The sequence below is a fragment of the Drosophila yakuba genome, chromosome X (genome assembly GCF_016746365.2).
Source record: "Drosophila yakuba strain Tai18E2 chromosome X, Prin_Dyak_Tai18E2_2.1, whole genome shotgun sequence".
Taxonomy (NCBI): Eukaryota; Metazoa; Arthropoda; class Insecta; order Diptera; family Drosophilidae; genus Drosophila; species Drosophila yakuba.
Genome location: NC_052526.2, coordinates 1430759 through 1447470, shown reverse-complemented (window position 1 = coordinate 1447470; position 16712 = coordinate 1430759). Strand labels below are relative to the sequence as shown.

General features: G+C 48.8%; 2 protein-coding genes across 10 annotated transcripts in view; one reads left to right on the top strand and one right to left on the bottom strand.

Moving 5' to 3' along the window:
* The window catches only part of LOC6523932 (mucin-2), a 134397-nt gene that overhangs the window by 52589 nt on the left and 65096 nt on the right, over positions 1-16712 (top strand). For all 4 annotated transcript variants that reach the window (XM_039371223.1, XM_039371240.1, XM_039371150.1 and 1 more), the window contains one exon: positions 872-926. The gene's annotated coding sequence lies outside the window, so the exon portion shown is untranslated. The remainder of the gene's footprint in view (positions 1-871; positions 927-16712) is intronic.
* LOC6523936 (broad-complex core protein) overlaps positions 1-16712 on the bottom strand; it is an 81988-nt gene that overhangs the window by 50675 nt on the left and 14601 nt on the right. For all 6 annotated transcript variants that reach the window (XM_039371817.2, XM_039371791.2, XM_039371772.1 and 3 more), the window contains exon 2: positions 702-723. The gene's annotated coding sequence lies outside the window, so the exon portion shown is untranslated. The remainder of the gene's footprint in view (positions 1-701; positions 724-16712) is intronic.

Genomic DNA, 16712 nt, shown 5'->3' with positions numbered 1-16712 from the left:
CTAGAAATGTACGTGGCGTGTCTAAGGACATTGCCTGAAGTGTAGCAATAGTTCGCAGCACATTCACATGGAGCCTGTGTGCTGTCGCTGCTGTTTTTGCAGCTGCATTAAAATCTTAGAAAACGGATTCCCCGTTTATCGGCATGCATCCAAACACACATATGGGGATAGCCTTACGGCAGGAGCTTCTGGCGGCGGTCGTTGTTTGCTGCATATAATTTAGATTTTCGTGCCACTCACACAAGCGCACAGTCGCCAAGGGGGGGCGGTGATGGGTGGTGGTAGGTGCTTCGGGTCTTTTGGGCTCGTCTTCGTTTTGGCCCAAAGTTTCAGCATATTTGTTAGACTTGCTTTAAATAACGCGCACACATATGCAGATTATTTTTGAGTGTGGTGTGGGGGAGCGAGAGTTCGGTTCGCAGTAATTAGCCAATAGGAATAGCTGGAGCTCGTCTGCTGGTGTGAGTGTCCCGGCAGGGGTGCGTGTGTGTGTGTGTTCATTTGTTCATGTGTTCATGTGTGCATGTGAGCCATCCCTCACATGCATGTTTGTCATTTTGGCTTTGCCTATCGGATTCGAGCTTACTACAAGACAACTGCGTGTTCTGCCCGCCCTTTGGTTATTTGCTCATGGCATTTGATCTCTGGCCCTCTAGAATCCGTAATAGAATTCGATTGTAAATCTATAATACGGTACTCACCTGCGATCGGAGTCGTCTTAGGCTGCAATATACAAGAGATGCAGTCGGTTAATGAGATTGCGCAAGGTCAAGATTATATTGTTGCTTAGAGTAGTATTAGTAGCAGTAGTAGTCTCTTAAGGATTTGTAAACTAACCGATTTTCATGTATGTATGTCTACTCTATTTCAGCACTTCAAGGCGGACGGTCATATCAAGCCTCGAACCTCATCAAGTTCTCGAACTGGTAAGTTGCGCCCAATTATTAATTATGTGCGAGGCACAAAAAGGATACCACATCCGTGCATGTGCCTATGTATAATTGTCGAAGAGCCAAAGAGTAAGCTTCAAGTGTCAGAAGCGAGCTGAAATTTGTTGCTCCACCTACTTTTGGAGCCTTTGTTTTTTTTTTCGCTCTGCTCTCGCCTCTTTTTGTTTTGTTTAATATATTACGCGTATGCGTCGGGAAGGCGGGATGGGGGGCCAGGGGTGGTGGCAAACACTAGACACCCCCAACACAAACACCCATACACCCACATGCACACACACTCACAACAGGCAGGCAAGAAAAATATTAACCAAACAGAGCGAGTGGAGCGCAGCAGTTAAAAATATTTAAAAATTTTCAAGTGGCTGATGGGGGAGGGTCGCGTGGGGGCGGAAGAGGGTATCCAAAAAGCATGCGTGTGACAGCCCCGTGATGGAGGGGGATGGCGGCGGGGGATGCGGGGCACCACCACTTTTGGTTAATTGCCAAAAACAACTACAAAGCGAAAGCACAAAAAACGAGAGTAACGAGGGGGAGGGCAATGGAGGCGGCTGCGGAAAACCGAATGGGTAATACCCTCGAAGGGATCGGATCGTATCGGGGGTACGCACACACTCACACTCATACACACACACAAACACACACATGGCATGAAGAGTATGCAAAGAAAGTTGAGCTAACCCCCTGAACCCCACCCCCTTCACCATCCGCGAGCTGGAAAAAGTTGCGTTCGCTTTTGGTGGGGCTTATGTAAACTCGCCTCTTCTCGCTCCCACTTGCTCACATATTAATATGTAACCATATAGAACATTTTCCAACTGCCTACGCGCGAATGTGTGTGTGGGTGTGTGTGTGTGCGGTGTTCCCTTTTTATTATTTCGCGCGTCGCAGCCAGAAAAAGGTACATAAATTGCAAATGTATTTGTGGAAAAGTGCGTTGTGGTGCGTGCAGATGAAGAGCACTCTTACCCCAGACCCCAAGTCGCTGCCAAGCTTATTTTTTAATTTGTGCGTTTCCCCCTCCCCTTTCCCCCGGCGCATTCGTTGCCAAATAATTTCACATTGGACTCGCTGCTCTACACTTCACGGGGAGTATCCTTCCTTTCGGGGGAAGCTCAATCGATATCCTCAATGATGGGAATATTGGAACCCCACTTTCTACTACTTGCCCGTCTGCGGATCACAGGATTATTTAACATGGGAGTTTTTGAAGAATATTATTTGGATATATTTCCTGTTATTAATTAGCAATTCCTCTCTATCTGTGCGATTTCAGATACATTCAAGTATCTGTATTTTAGAGATATTTGACTTTGAATAGAGCATTTGCAGTCCGACTCCTTGTCGATTCCCTGCTGCCTTCAACGGGTCCGCTTCCCTAGTTATATCCATGCCTGCTACGAATCGGCTGTTTGTTTTAGCCTGTGCACCCCTACCCAATCCCTATCCCTATCCCTAACCCACATACAACGCGACCGCCAACCCCACCCCCACTCGCAACTACATCCCCTTCGAGCACTTTCTTTTTCGAGAAAACTTTTTTGCTTTTCTGCCGGCATGTGCGTGCCCCTTTCCCTTTCCCTTTCCCTGCCTTTCCACTTCCCACTGTCTTGGCTCCTTAGCATTCGCGCTAGTCTGTTAGTGACAGTCGACGGTCGCTGCATTTCTTAGCAGCGACGACGACGTCGAAGCGGGCAGCAGCCAATTTAATTTTTCATATGTACACAAAGCGGGCCGAAAACAAAAAACGGGAAAAGTTTTTCTAATTCGCATTTGTATTTAATTTAATGGAGCTCCCTGTCTCTCGCCACCGCTTGCCACCCACTTTCACTGCCATCCAGCGTACACACCACCCTATTCTCCATCTCCATCCCCATCTCCAACCCCATTTCCCGTCCCCCCTAAAAGGGCCCCCGCTCCATTTGGTTCGCTGTTCGCCCTTTTTTTAATGGGGTGCTTTATGACAAACTTTAAGCGCGCGCGACTCTAAACATTAAAATTGTACATGGCCCATGCGAGTGTGTGTGGTTGGGGCTTAGGTGAGTGTGTGCGTGTGTGTGTCGCCGAGGGGATGGGGGATAGGTTGGCCGTGAAGGGGATGCGCGTACTTCTAACACCGCCCACTAATGCCAACTGTGCCTAACTGGTGGAGCGACCTGCTCTCTCCGCCTAGTCTGTGTGCTTGTGTGGCCATCCTTGTGTGTGTGTGCGCATATGTAAAGTAAGGGCCCCACCGCAAGCCCCCCTTCCACCTCCACCTCCCGCTCCAGCTCCACGTACAGTTTCACTCCATTCTCCATGCCATGCGTGCGCGTGTCTGCGGAGTAATTTTTTAACTAATTTTCTATACAAATTTTTAGCATGTCGTTCGGGCCCGCGCACACACTTTACATTCTTTTTGCACACATGAATATGTATATGCGGTGCGGTGCGGTGCGTGTGTGCGTGCACGTCCTTCTAGGCGTGCGTTGGTCTGCGTGTGTGCCGCCCGCTCATTCGTTCGTTCTGAGCTGTGCGCAGTCTTAGTGCCCGCGGTGTAGCCAGGGTGCCCCAAAACCCACTCTTGAAACCACATCGCAGGAGTCCCATCTGATTCAGATGCCACTGATGCGACCTTCAAATAATGGAGTGGTAGTCTCAATAGATCTACTTTGGCTATCCAAGGTAGTTCTTCGGCAGGAAAATGTCAGACTTTGATGTTCGTTTTGATCGCGGGAGAAAGTGGATCGCCTCTTGGCGATCTCCCATTTTGGGGCTTGCAAGTCATGTCCTTTCTACTCGCTGCCGTTGTTATGATGATTTGACAAGATGGCATTTGCACCGAGGCATGGACGCAGTGGAAACTAAGAGTCGAGAAGAAGGGCGGCTTTTTGGGGGCATTGTAAGTCATGGCAGGCTGGTGGCAGTGATTCGCATTGTTTGTTAGCAGTGTCAGCTGCCAGCAGATAAAGCCGCCATATGTGTCTGTGTGAGTATCTGTGTCCTTGTCCGTGGAGGTCCTTTGGCGGGTTGGGGCACTGGCGACGCGTCGCTGTTAAATATTACATCAAAATAAAATTAACATTTCATTTGGCGGCTTTTTTTTAACGCTCTATCGATAAATTTCGCCATGGTGGCCGCTGTGAAGGTGGAGCGGGTCAGAGCTGCGATTTTCGTCATTCGTTTTGTTGGTTCTTTTCTATTTTTAATAAAAAATCATTACATAGGCAAATATAAATATTGCCGGCCCAAACCGAACCCCCGCCGAATTGTGTATGTGCAGAAATGTTGCGGTAAAAAAAGTCGGGCATTATGTAGAAAAAGCCAGTGACGCCAAATATTTTTTGCCATTATTCATGGGGCTTTCATTTTTCACAAAAATGCATTTTAATTGTCACATAAAATAATTTTAGGCGTGGTGGGGCGGCGGCGGGCTCCACCAGCCACAGGCAGGTGGGGTCTGTGGGGTCATCGGATGATGCCATGTATCCAAGCACTGGCACTCGCATGTGCCGATTGCAGTCGATAGCGCCGTTTTATTAGGTATCTGCAGTCTGAATTAGGGTTCACTTTTCGGCCAGAGCTGTTCGCTCCAGCCCTCCCATCTACTCCCCCTCAACCCCTCCATTTGCCACGGTCGGCCAATAATGAACTCGGCACCAGGGGCCCCACCATCCAACCAGTCCAACTGATAACCGAGTGGAAATCAAGCGGGCAAAGTGTCCACAGCAAAAAGTTAATAATAAGTGGATGCAACATTTTTATAAATACATTTTATTTAGTGCAACGCGCCAGACAAACGACACCAGGGGATGATGTGACATGCCCAAGTCCCTTGCCCCGCCGCCCTATAACTTTGGTTGTTTATGGAGCAAGGCATAATACTATATTTTAACCGATGTAGTGGAATGGGGCTCCACGCATAGAAAGAAACAAGTGCTGTTTTGCACAACATACATATCTTGCTCGTAAAAAATAATACAACTACCTCCACAGACGCGCGCGTTTACTACCTATTACAAAGCCCAGCGCGCAGAGCGACTCCACTTACCAGATCCGAAACGCCCCAGCTCCCCCCGTAGCCAAAAACCCCGCCGACGGGCCAAGAAAGCTTCGAGAAGCTGCGCGAACGCAATCCTTGAACACATACGCGCGATTCTAAAAAATTAATGTCGCTTTCGTAATTTGAACACACAGGAGCTGGCCCAGTCGGAGACGCAGCAAAGTGTCGCAACTCGCAACTGTCTTGTTAGGGAAATAGGGGATCTGCATATCCGCAGGTCGAAGCACGGAATACCCTAGAACGTACATAAATGCTTGATATACGAGAGGCTCTAAACGATGCATATGCACCGTTCAACGTTTGCCATCAAGCGCAGCAAAGTATGCAATGCAAAGCACCCAATGTGTTCCAAAAAGAAGAAAGTGGCATCCTCCTATACGCATGTACCATTGGATTCGAAACCTAAGGTTTTTGAGTGGAATGCCAGACTTGATGTAACTGAAGTAGAAAGTGCCCTGATTTTAATGAAGTACATCTCCAACTCGGCGATGGCTAAATAAGGGTACAAGGTACAAGTTGCGCAGGGCTTGGCTGCGAATGCGACAGAAGCAGACTCACTTAAAAATTCGAATGTTATAGAAAAGTGAGCGAAGCTCGACGGCGAAAAGAAACGGCGGGGAAAGCGGACGGGGGGCATACACAAAGCGGAGCCGGAAAAAAACGAACTCAAATTACATAAAATGAAAAGTTCTCGTTACGCGGCGCATTTATTGTACACCCCCCCTTCCCCACCCCATTTGTCCTGTCGCGAATCCTGCTTCTAATGCTCATCTCTTTCTAACTCGGCAGCGTCGTCGGAGCTTTTGGGGGCGCCCCACAGCCCCCCGTCGCCCCAGCCCGCCCCCTCCAACTGATTACTACTTTTATTGCTAGCAAATATCTGAACTTTCTTCTGCTCGGCAAGGTGAGGCTGTGTGTGTGTGCTGTTCTCCCTTCCTGTGTGTGTGTGTGTGAGCTTAGCTTTTTAGGCGAATGTAAAGGGGAAAGTCGGCGGGGGAGTGCTCTTGTAACTTGCGCGGAAACAAGGTTTTTATTTCACCATTTCTTTCTTTACTTTTCACTTCGTTTGCCCCCCTTTCTACGCAGAACGCGGCAATTTCGCTTTAGATTTTACTGCGCGAAATTCTTTTTCAAGGCAAACCACCCCCCGCATGTGTGTGTTGGTGTGTATGTGTGTGCACAGAGACGACTGCCGTTGTAGTTGTGTATTATATTTTATTTTTTCAATTTTTTGACGACGAAGCAGCCGCTGCAGTTGCTAGTTAGCAGCCCCTCCCCGCCGCCTGCCGCCGCCTTCATCTTCGTTTGCGGGTCTCGATTTTTCGTTTTTTAACTACGTGTTCGTAGTTAAACAATCCCGTCATGTTCACCCTGCTGGTATGTGAGTGTCTGCACGAGTGTGTGTGTGTGTGTGTGCGACGCGGGCAGCGACGCCGGCAGAGGAGGCAGTGGTAACTGGGAGTTGGTAGATGGTACACGGGGTATTGGAGATGGTAGATGGTAAAGGTAATGGCATGGCAAGGGCTCACAAGTGCAGGCGGGATAAGCGGAATTAGTTATGGAGAGAATGTGATTTTTTAGACGCCTGGTGGTGCACAAAGAACATTTACTTCCCCAGAAATAGTATTACACAATTTCATCTGTTGGTTGTTTCTGGAATTTCAGCAGGGATAGTACAACGCATATTACATAGTTTTCTTAGTTAGTAATTGCTTCGGAGTTAGGGGGCTCAAACGTTGTGTGCTGTAAAATTCTCTCGGTGCACTCGCCATATGATATGTGGCAGGGTCACATGACCCCCAACCCCCAACCCCGCCCCCTCCTCGCCATGTCGTGTGCGGTGCTTAGAGTCTTTTGCCCAGGAGCTGAATAGATGCGGCACCTCTCCGATCCAATTCTACATCTCAGTGCCACAACTAAGTACTGAGCAGCCTAAAAAAAAGCACGGCGAAATGAAAACGAAAGGAGAGTGACTGAGACGGGGCGAGAAAGAGAGCCAGCGAGATTTTGAGTAACTTTGAAAATAAAAAGCACACGAGGGTTGCTTGATATATTTCCTTTGCATTGGCTGTGCCGCTGCTCTTGTATTAGTTGCTGTTGTTGTAAGTGGATATTGGGGGGATATCCTTCTCAGCGAGCAGCGAGCAAGTGTGCTTGTGTGTGTATGTGTGTGTGTGCGTGTGTGTGTTGGTTTTGGAGAAGGGCATCCTTTTATATTTAAAAACATGCTCATTTCAATATCTAAGTGCGGGTGGTCCAGCCCACACTCCTTAAGGCACTTATTATTACTTTTAATATGCTTCTCTTGCAGCTCTCTCATCTGTGTGTGCCTGTGTGTGTGCACCAATGCGTGTGTGCGTGCCTTTTTCCTGCTTATTGCTATCTGCTCTTTTTTAGTGGTCGCATTTAAGTTGGGTTGTGTGTCCCCTCAACAGCACCCCTTCCTCCTGCTCCCTTCCCCATGAATGAATGAATGAGCATACGCAGACTAAAAACGAAAGTAATCTTGACAAGCCGTGTAGATAAAAATCGAAAAAATCTACGGGCGCGGATGACTGGAGGTCCTGCGTCCTGTGCCGGTAGTTGCTTCGCTTTTGCCACCCTTGCGGGGAGGGGGTGTTGGAGAATTATCAACTACTGGCGACTGTTTTAGATTTATAAAGCTTCAATTATTTATTTATGTTGCTGCCTGTTCCGTGTGCGGGTCATAAATTAAATAAAGTAAAACGCAGCTAAGGAAAGCTACTGAAAACAGTCGGCGAACACCGAACCGCCAATGCCCCACCTGAAAGAATATCAAAATGGGGGCCGAGCGTATTATGGAAACTTTCCGATATAACAAATTAAACTATACTACACACTTTGGAGAAAGGAAGTACCATTTCTTCATAAGAACACCTGTCCCAAGCCATGTGCCCAAAACAGAGGGTATCACAATGGAGGGGGCGAGGTGGCGAGGTAGCTGGCACTGGAAGGCCGTTGGTAACAAGGAATGCCATAAAACATACAAATGGCCAAATAAAACATTTTAAATGTGCCAACAACAACGAAACGAAAATAAGAAAATAGTATTGTGCTTAGAAAAAAGCGAAGACAAGAGAGGCGCGTAGGCGGACTGGGGCCACATTAGATAGATTAGATTAGATTTTTTATGCCCTCAGCGAGGGAGGAATACGATGGGTAACTGTGGCCAACTATCTGAAAGGCACGTTGTTTTCGCTTCTTCCCTATGATCTAAGAGTACGATACAGCTTCTTTCCACCTCTGTGGGTGGCATGCGGCTGTACTTGGCAGTGGGGCAGTGGATGGGGCACGGAAAATGTTTTGCAACTTTAACCCTCTGCGAAAAGCGAAATGGTGGAAGCGCGGCACGGATTATTCACAAAACTAACATTTTCTAAAAGTTGTGCTTTCCATCTCCCTTTTCCACTCTCCACTCTCCCACCGCTTTTGTGCCTTTGCAGGCCAGGCGTTGGAATTATCTGGCCAGGACCTCGTCTAGCATTAGGGCTTCTTCGGCTCCTTTAGTTACCTGCTGCTTTTCCCGCTTTTATTCTTTTCCTTTCAGAGCTTCCTTCTTTTTATAGAGAATAGAGCTCCGTGAGGTGGAGCAGGGCAGCGGCGGGTGCGATGGCCATCGTTGAGCGCACAAAAACTTAGAAATAATCACCGACATAAATCTTAAAATGGGCTGCCCTTCGCCTTACCGCCCGCTTCCCTCATCAGCAGTTACTTTCGCCTAACTACTACGCTCTTACTCACTTAGGTGGGGATGAACGTTAGGGGGGCCGCAGGCTGGCGGAGGGGTAGGAAGGGGGGGTAGGAGGGTCATCTGGCGCTGAGCGTGGCAAATGAAAAATAACTTAAAGGCACGTTTTGCGGCATTTTCGTGCGCTCGCCACTTCCTTTTCTATGCGACTTGTGTTTTCTTCTCCGCTGATTGCCCCACACTTTGCTGCCTTTGCCTCTTGGTTGGAATGGGGGATTCCTTTATATTATTGCACATAGTTGAGAGACAAAATGCGGCAAATTCTAAAATCCTTTCGAGCAGAAAAGCAGCAACAAAGTGCGTGGGGTGTATATATGTGTGTGTGTGTGTGCGGAAAACTTTGCTTTTGCCTCGCTTAGATTTCGTTAGATTTTCCCGCCTAACCTCGAAGTCCCCCTCCGCCGCGCTGCCCCGCGCTGTCTTGGCTATCCCGAGGCACGTGGCCTTCGCCCAATGCCAGCGCACAGTGGTCTAAGGTCATCAGCTCCGGCACTGTGCAGGCAGCTAATTCGAGGATCATTGTCATTGGATCAGTGGAGTTGCGCTTGCAAAGTGGCCCCACCAGCTGCTCCAACAGTGCCGATTGTCCGGACTCGCGTTTTGTTTGCCAAAGTTTCTTTTTATTTCCAAGTGGATTAGGTGATAGTGGAAAAAAGGGGGCCGGAGAACTGGGAAAGGGGCAACCAGAGCGGAACGGCAGCGGTAGAAGGCACACACAAGTGTGGCATGTGCAAATATTGAATGTGCGCGAGGCCCAATGCCAATTGTTCGGGTTCTGTTTTTTGGCAGTTTGCACAGCCCACCAGACACTCTTCTATCAATAACTGCATCTTGCGAGCGATGAACCCGCAGCCTTGGGTTTTCCAATAACAAGGTGGCCCTGCGACCACTGTGCCGAAAATGGGTGCCAGCTGCCGAGGACCAAGGACGAGTACGAGAATGAGGCTGAGGACGAGGACGAAGCGAAGGCCCAAGGAACTAGCAACTAACATCTAAGCACCGCAACAAGCGGCCAGTCCCCACCCACTTTCAACTCCTCCCGGGGATTCCCCCCTCTTCGTGTCCCGCTCTTTGTGTGTGTGTGTTTGTGTTTCTGCGTACTATAATTCAGCGTTTGGTTTTAATGGCTCTGGCGGGTGTGGGTGGTGGTTCGGTGGGTGGGCAGGCGGTGGGTGGTGCTTGTGGAAAAATGAAAAGAATATTTTATAGTTGAAAATCCGATGGCGTCTTAGAAATCTAAACATTTAACTTGCCGAAACTTTTGCCCACCACCACCACCATCTCCACCTCTACTTCCACTTCCACCTTCACCACCACCATCATCACTACCACCCAAGAAAGCCGTTTCTCGAGCCACGGACCCACGGAGCCACCCCGCTGCCGTGTGCCAGTCGTGACCGAAGCCGCGTCAAAGGAAAGTCCTTCCAGCAGAGGACGCGTGACGCCGAAGGGTGAGGGGGGCTGAGGCTGAAGCTGAGGCTGAGCCACAAGTTGAGGTAGGCAGGAGAGAGCGGGGAGGGAAGGGCAGGGGCTGCTGTGGGCGGATGGATGGGTTTCGGCAGTTTGCTTTTTTAGCTGCGTGAAACTTACAGCAACAGCATCTGCGACTATTTTGCTGCCGACGCTGGCTGCGCTGCCTGCCCCCTCCCCCCAGCCACATTTTACATAAATCTTCTTTTCAAAAAAAAGTACGCAAGAAAGAATGAGGGAGAGAGCAGAAAAAATAAATAAACACTAATGCTGAGGCAAAGCAAAAGGAAATAAAAGGAACTAGAAAATTTAGTATCCACACACACACTCACAAATACACACACACAAACAGACGCACACCGATGAGCGGCAAAAAGAGAACATTTTTTTATTACAGCGAGAAAACTTAATGGCTGCTGGGAAGGTGAAGGTGTAGCGCGGCGGGGTGGGCGTCCACGGGTGGGGGGTGAAAGACGCTCACGAACGACGGAGACGAAGCGTCGAAGACGGAGCGCTGGAGCTATGGAGCTATGGAGCTATGGAGCTATAGAGCTATGAAGCTATCGAGCCATGGGGCTATGGGGCGATGGAGTAGCGGAAGGAGTCCTAACCAGGAGATGAGTCTGCGTGGGCGCTCCAAAGGGGGATACACCCAACTGACAGCACCGCATTCAAATGAAATGGAACATATTTCTTAAAATTCGCTGACGAGGAATGGGTGATTCGATGTTGTTTGACCCAGATATATCCATGGAAACTGCAGGGCCCAACGGAAGGCGGGGGGCTAAAGTTTCATTGTGCGACACTAAAATTAAAAGTGCCACCGCTTCCAACTACTGCTACCAGCTACTAGCCACCCACCCGCCCACTCACTGTCTCCCATCTCCTACCCGCTGTCTCGGCGTGCTGCTCATTGATTTGGCCTTCGCGTTTCCATAGCTTTCCCGAAAGTGTTGGCCCGACTGCGGGGAGCGGTGGAGCCCTCTAAACCACTGTAGTTCCAACAACGCCGCCCAACCCCAAAGCCATTCGCGAACTCATTCAAGGATAGCAGCTGCGCCGCAGCGCAGTTTTCTTCAAAAATTTTCTATATCTATATCGATACTTTTTATTTATTTCGCTTTTTGTTTCTGCGCTCCTTGCCACCGATGCCGGCCTCCTTCTGCTGCCACAGCCCCTGCTGCTGCTGCTTGTGCTTGTAGTTGTGCGTCCCGGCGTCGCTGCCTCAGTCGCCGCCGCAGTCGCCGGCGCTGCCGCGGCTCTGCCGCCAACTTCGACTTCGTCTTCCGACCTTGTTATTGTTGTTGCTGCTTTTTTCAATTTTATTTCTCTATATTTTTTACGACGCTCGAAACTACCCTTAATGATGCTGGCTGGTGGATGCTGTCCCCCCACCCGCCACTCCGCTCCCCGTTCACCTTGCCGCTGCAAGTTTTCCGGTGGCTTACGAGGCGGGAATAGTGGGGGCGGAAGGGCTGGGGATGGTTCCTAATCGATCACCTTCCGATCGAACTGCGATAGTCCGCGACTGGTCTTCGATGCATTGAGATTGGGAATGGCTTTATCTGAGTTACAGCCAGATGCCATCGACGGACCGGACTGTCGATGGATGGAAAAGTGGCCGAGGAAGCTTCTAATTTTACATTTTATTGTTGTGCGCCTGTAGTTGCCGCCGTGCGCTCGGCTTTTTTCCCTTTTCCGTTTTAGGGGTTCATAAAGGGTTGATTAGGAGGAAGTGGCGGTACATACACACGCAGCGAGAGACGGATTCAAGGATTCAATTGTATTGGCAGCGACTATCCCCTGCCCGCAAACCTCCCCCTGGAAAGCAAACCGTGCCCGGTTCAGCGTTAACTTTAATGACCTGAGCATGCCTTGATTTTTGTTGTTTCGCTTTGTGGTCCACAATCTTGAGCCCAGAATCCGTTCATTGCGCCAAGCTTTTTATTGCGGCCAATGCGAAATTATTAATGCGCGCATAACGAGCGGGAATGCCACCGATAGTAAAAGATTCGGCAGTTCTATGCGGTTTATGGCCCCCGGGCTCATCCCATGATAGTCGTCGTCCACGCATCGATGGCACTAGCCATTCCATCCCCTGATTTTGGCAATCGGTGCCCCAAATATCCGAGCAGTTACACCGAACAGAAGAGCGGCATGAAGTCAGATCTTGCAGAACACTGCAGTGTAGCCATCTGGGCATAGGGAAAAAACCAATCGTAAATATTGAAATTTTGGCGAAAATCGATTTTCTGTTTTTTGCGTAAATAATTATCAGTTTTTTGATCACAGCATTCGAAATAGTGGGCCAAATATGGAATGTCATACCTCGTTGAGTTCGTAATTAAATTTCCAATCGAACTGTGCTTTTAAAATAAAATTACATTTTTTCACATTTTTTGTAATTTTTGATGATGTTACCCCTCCCTTACAAAAAATGGGAAAATTTGGCCAAAAATTATTTTAACATAGTCGGTCAAAAAGTAATTTGTTTGGTTAGTATTGGTAATTAGGAGTAAAAAAAATGTAATTCTTTTAGGTTTCCATTTTTAGCCAAGTTATACCGAAAAAACCAATCGTAAATATTGAATTTTTTTCGAAAATCGTACCACTGGAAAATGTGGCCCAAGCTGCCGAAGCCACGAAAACAGCTTGAAGCATTGATCTAGCTCCTAATGGAGTTCCATGCTGGAGTTCCACACCGATCAATGATCCCAGACTATGTAATCCCTCACCCGGGTCGCACACACACTCAGGCACACACACACACACACACAGGGACAGGGACAATTGCTAGAGTCTGTTGATGTTGACACAACCATTTAATTTATTTCGTTTTTTATTTTATTTTTTTTTGGTTTTCTTTTTTTGTGCGCTCATCATCCCCGCGTCTAACTTACACAAAAATCCTTTTACCTTTGTCGCGGCATTTTGGAGCTGTCGCAATCCGCGACTTTCCACTACCTCCCTACCTCCCTCCCTCCCTCTGTTTCTCTTCCTCTTTCTGACTAACTAAGTAAACGCGGCCCACGCAAAATGCGTTAAAAAATTAACAAAAAAAAAAAAACCGAGAATAGAGAGTGGGTTTTGGGCCAACAACAAAACGGAAACCCAAAAAAGAGAAAAACCTGGAAAACAAGAGAAACAAGAGAAACTCAATGAGAAAAAACAGAAAAACAAAGTGCAAAAATGTGGCTGAAATAGTAAAAAAAAAAAGCACCAAAATGGCTGAAAAAGTTATTTCGACTTAGTTGGTGGCGGCACGGGTGGTGCGCTGGTGCGGGGGTGCAGGTTGCGGGGTACAGTGGTACAGAGCCAACTGGGACTACTGTGGGCTGCCTCTAAAGTTTGTAGCAAAGTTAAAATAAACGGCAACTTGGCATTAGAGACACTTACACACACACACACACACACACACACAAATGAATGTTAGGCAGCCGCCATATTAATGGCAATTGGGTGGCAATTCTCTGTCTCTTTCCGTGAGTATGTGTGTGTGTGTGTGGATGGGTGGGTAGTGGGGGTGCTGAGCGGGGGTACATGAATATAAAACTTTATTTTTATTTATTCCCTTTTCTGCTGTTCCTCAACAGGCTCTTTTGCCTCCTTTGCCAGCCTCGCCGCACCGCGCACATAAAGCAAAATTTATTAGAAAACATTTCATTCTCATTCGGATGGTCTCGCTCTCCCGCGAAGGTCCTGCGTCCTTCATCCTCCGTCCTTCGTCCTGTGCCTCCCACCACCAGCTCCTCCGCAGCTACTTCATCTTCTACTTTGCTTTTTGCATGTTTATTCGCAATTGTTGTTGTAATTGTTTTCATTGTTACAATGCCAGCTCCTCTTGCTCCGATGAGTACGAAAAAAAGGTGGCCAAGGACGCGCGGGGGAAAAGGCCAAAACAAAACAGAGAACCGAATGCCGAGAACCGAGAGCCGAGAATGGAGAACGGAGAACGCTACAAAAATGTGTGGCAACATCTTTAACGTGGCTACAATGGCGTCGGCATAGAATTATTGCTCTGACTGCGGCTCCTGTTCCTCCAGAGCCTCATCCCACCCCCACCCCCGCCCTCATGCTCCTGCTCCTGCTCCTTTGGAGTCTGATGTCTATGCTCCACAGCTCCACAGCTCGGGACTCCAGTCTCAGATTCAGTATCATTTTCAGCTGCTGCTGCTATCCGCCCTCCCAGGCTCCCTGGTATTGTTGTAGGCGTAGCAAGGATCCAAGGATCCGGGGATACAGGGTGGATCCCTGGGACGGGAATGTGGCAGGCAACTAAACCCCAGATGGCGCACTATACAAAGTTATGATATAATTTGGATTTCTTTTCGCTAAATTGCTTGTACCAACAATAAATATGTATTAATGTTCGCTGCCGCCCCGCCCCCAACTGCCGCCCTTTGTGCCGTGAGTCCTGAGTCCTGGCTTTGTGCGGCTCTATGTGGCCGTGGCTGTGGCAGTGGCAGGGGCAGTGGCTGTAGCTGTAGCTGTAGCGGTAGCTGTGGCTCTGGCTCTGACTCGCCTTCCATATTTATACGGGGAGCGCTTTCAGTTAACATTTTTAATAATAGATTAGGGGAGCAGGCAGTGGCAAAGTATTCCTAATCGGGTGCTGCTGGGAGAGCTTCGTCTAGGACTCGCCGCGAAATAAATAAATATAATATTTACATCAATGCAGAGAGCGCATGGGGGTGTAGTGGATGGAATGAATGAACACCACCCAACTAAACACCACCCACTCGCAAAAGCAGTCGCCGAAAAATGTCGGAAAAAGTTGAAAGAATTAAAAAAACAACTGCGCTGGCAGAGGCAGCGGCAGCGACTGCGACTGCGGCAGAGGGGCGACTGATTTACATTTTTAATTGTACGGCCAAAGGGATAAAAAAGTTCTTTGCATACCTACACATACCTACGTATACTATATATTTGCACGCACATACATACATATATATGTATATGTATGAGCCGGATGGCAAATGGCCCAAACTAGTAGCTTAGATGACGTCAAGGCCTCCCGCAGCCGAGGAGCTGACCCCTCGGGAAGATTCAGGCGACATTAGTCGCTGACTCGCTGTTGTCGTTTGGCGCTGCGCCTGGCAACGCTCGAGATTAAAAATTAGGCAAAGGGTAGTTTAGTGCCGCACACACAGACACCTTCACACACACACATATACAGAGAAGGGCACATCCATTATGTACCGTGTAATGAAATGAACACACAACACACTCACACACACGCACGCATTATAAAATGTGAGTAGTGTATGCTAATGGCAAACGCTCCCACCCACCCACACCCACACCCCCACCCCCTGCGCTAAGTACAATTTCCCGGATGTAGGGGCGGGGTAGCAGGGGGGGGGGGGGGGTGACGCGGGGTGGGGGTGGCAAGCAAGTAAAAATGGAAAATTTGTTTCTACTTTTTCTGTTTTCGCTGTCAGCGTCGGCGATGGAGAAATGCGTGAGGAAAGTATACACACCCACACACACAGCGATGATTGTGTCTAATGTATGCAAGTGTGCGGATGTGTGGGTGGCACCCCCTTTCTACACCCACCGCCCTGCCACAACCCTCCCCCACCCAAGTCTTATGCCACACGTCGTTTGCAATTTTTCATTTTAATTTTCATTAGCGTTTTTCTCGTTTTTCCTGCGTGAGCTGCGTTTGTGTGTGGCTGTGTGTGTGCGTGTGTGTGACTGTGCGTGTGTGTGTGTGTTCGATAGCTGTCTTTTCTCTTTTGTTGTTGTGGGGGCGGGTGGGGGGTGTTACGGACGTCTCTCAAGGCCCCGAACCGAACCGAAAAAAAGAGGAAAACCCGAGGTCTCATCTTGCTGTGCTGCTTCTCCTTTCGGCTTTCTAAAATTCCGCACATGTACTTTGAAATTATGTAATGAGCGTATAAAATGTAAAAATGTTTTGCTGCGCCGCTTAAGTAGTGAGCGGAGACTATGGCGCTGCTTTTCGGCGAGAAGGGGTGCAGCTCGGCGTGGCAGTGGCAGTGGGGTTGATGGGTGGGGGTTGTGGGTAGTGGGTAGAAGGGCTGTGTCCCTGACAGCGCGAGCGGGAGAGCAAATCAAAGCAGCGACAGAAACAGCAGAAGCGAAACTTTGCGCTCGCGTAATTTTTCAATTTGGCAGCGGAAATTGCCTAGGGAGGTGACGCACACACACATACCCACTCACACACACACACTGGCATGTGTGTATGTCTTAACCCTCGTACTGCCGCTGAAGCTGACGAAGCTTTGCGGAGCTCATGTGGCAGCTCCACCGCATCCTCTGGCTGCACCCCACCTTCGGCCCACACCGCAGCTGATGCTTTTTCTAATAATTAATTTAAAACTTTTTCTTTTAAACTGAGCACACCCCCGGCCACTGCGCCCCTCCGCATGTGGCATGAATTTTTGGAGGCGCTACTAATTAACATGAGCGCAAAGGGCACGAGTCGGGTGTCGAAAGGCGGGCGCTGGGAGGCGGAAGGGGC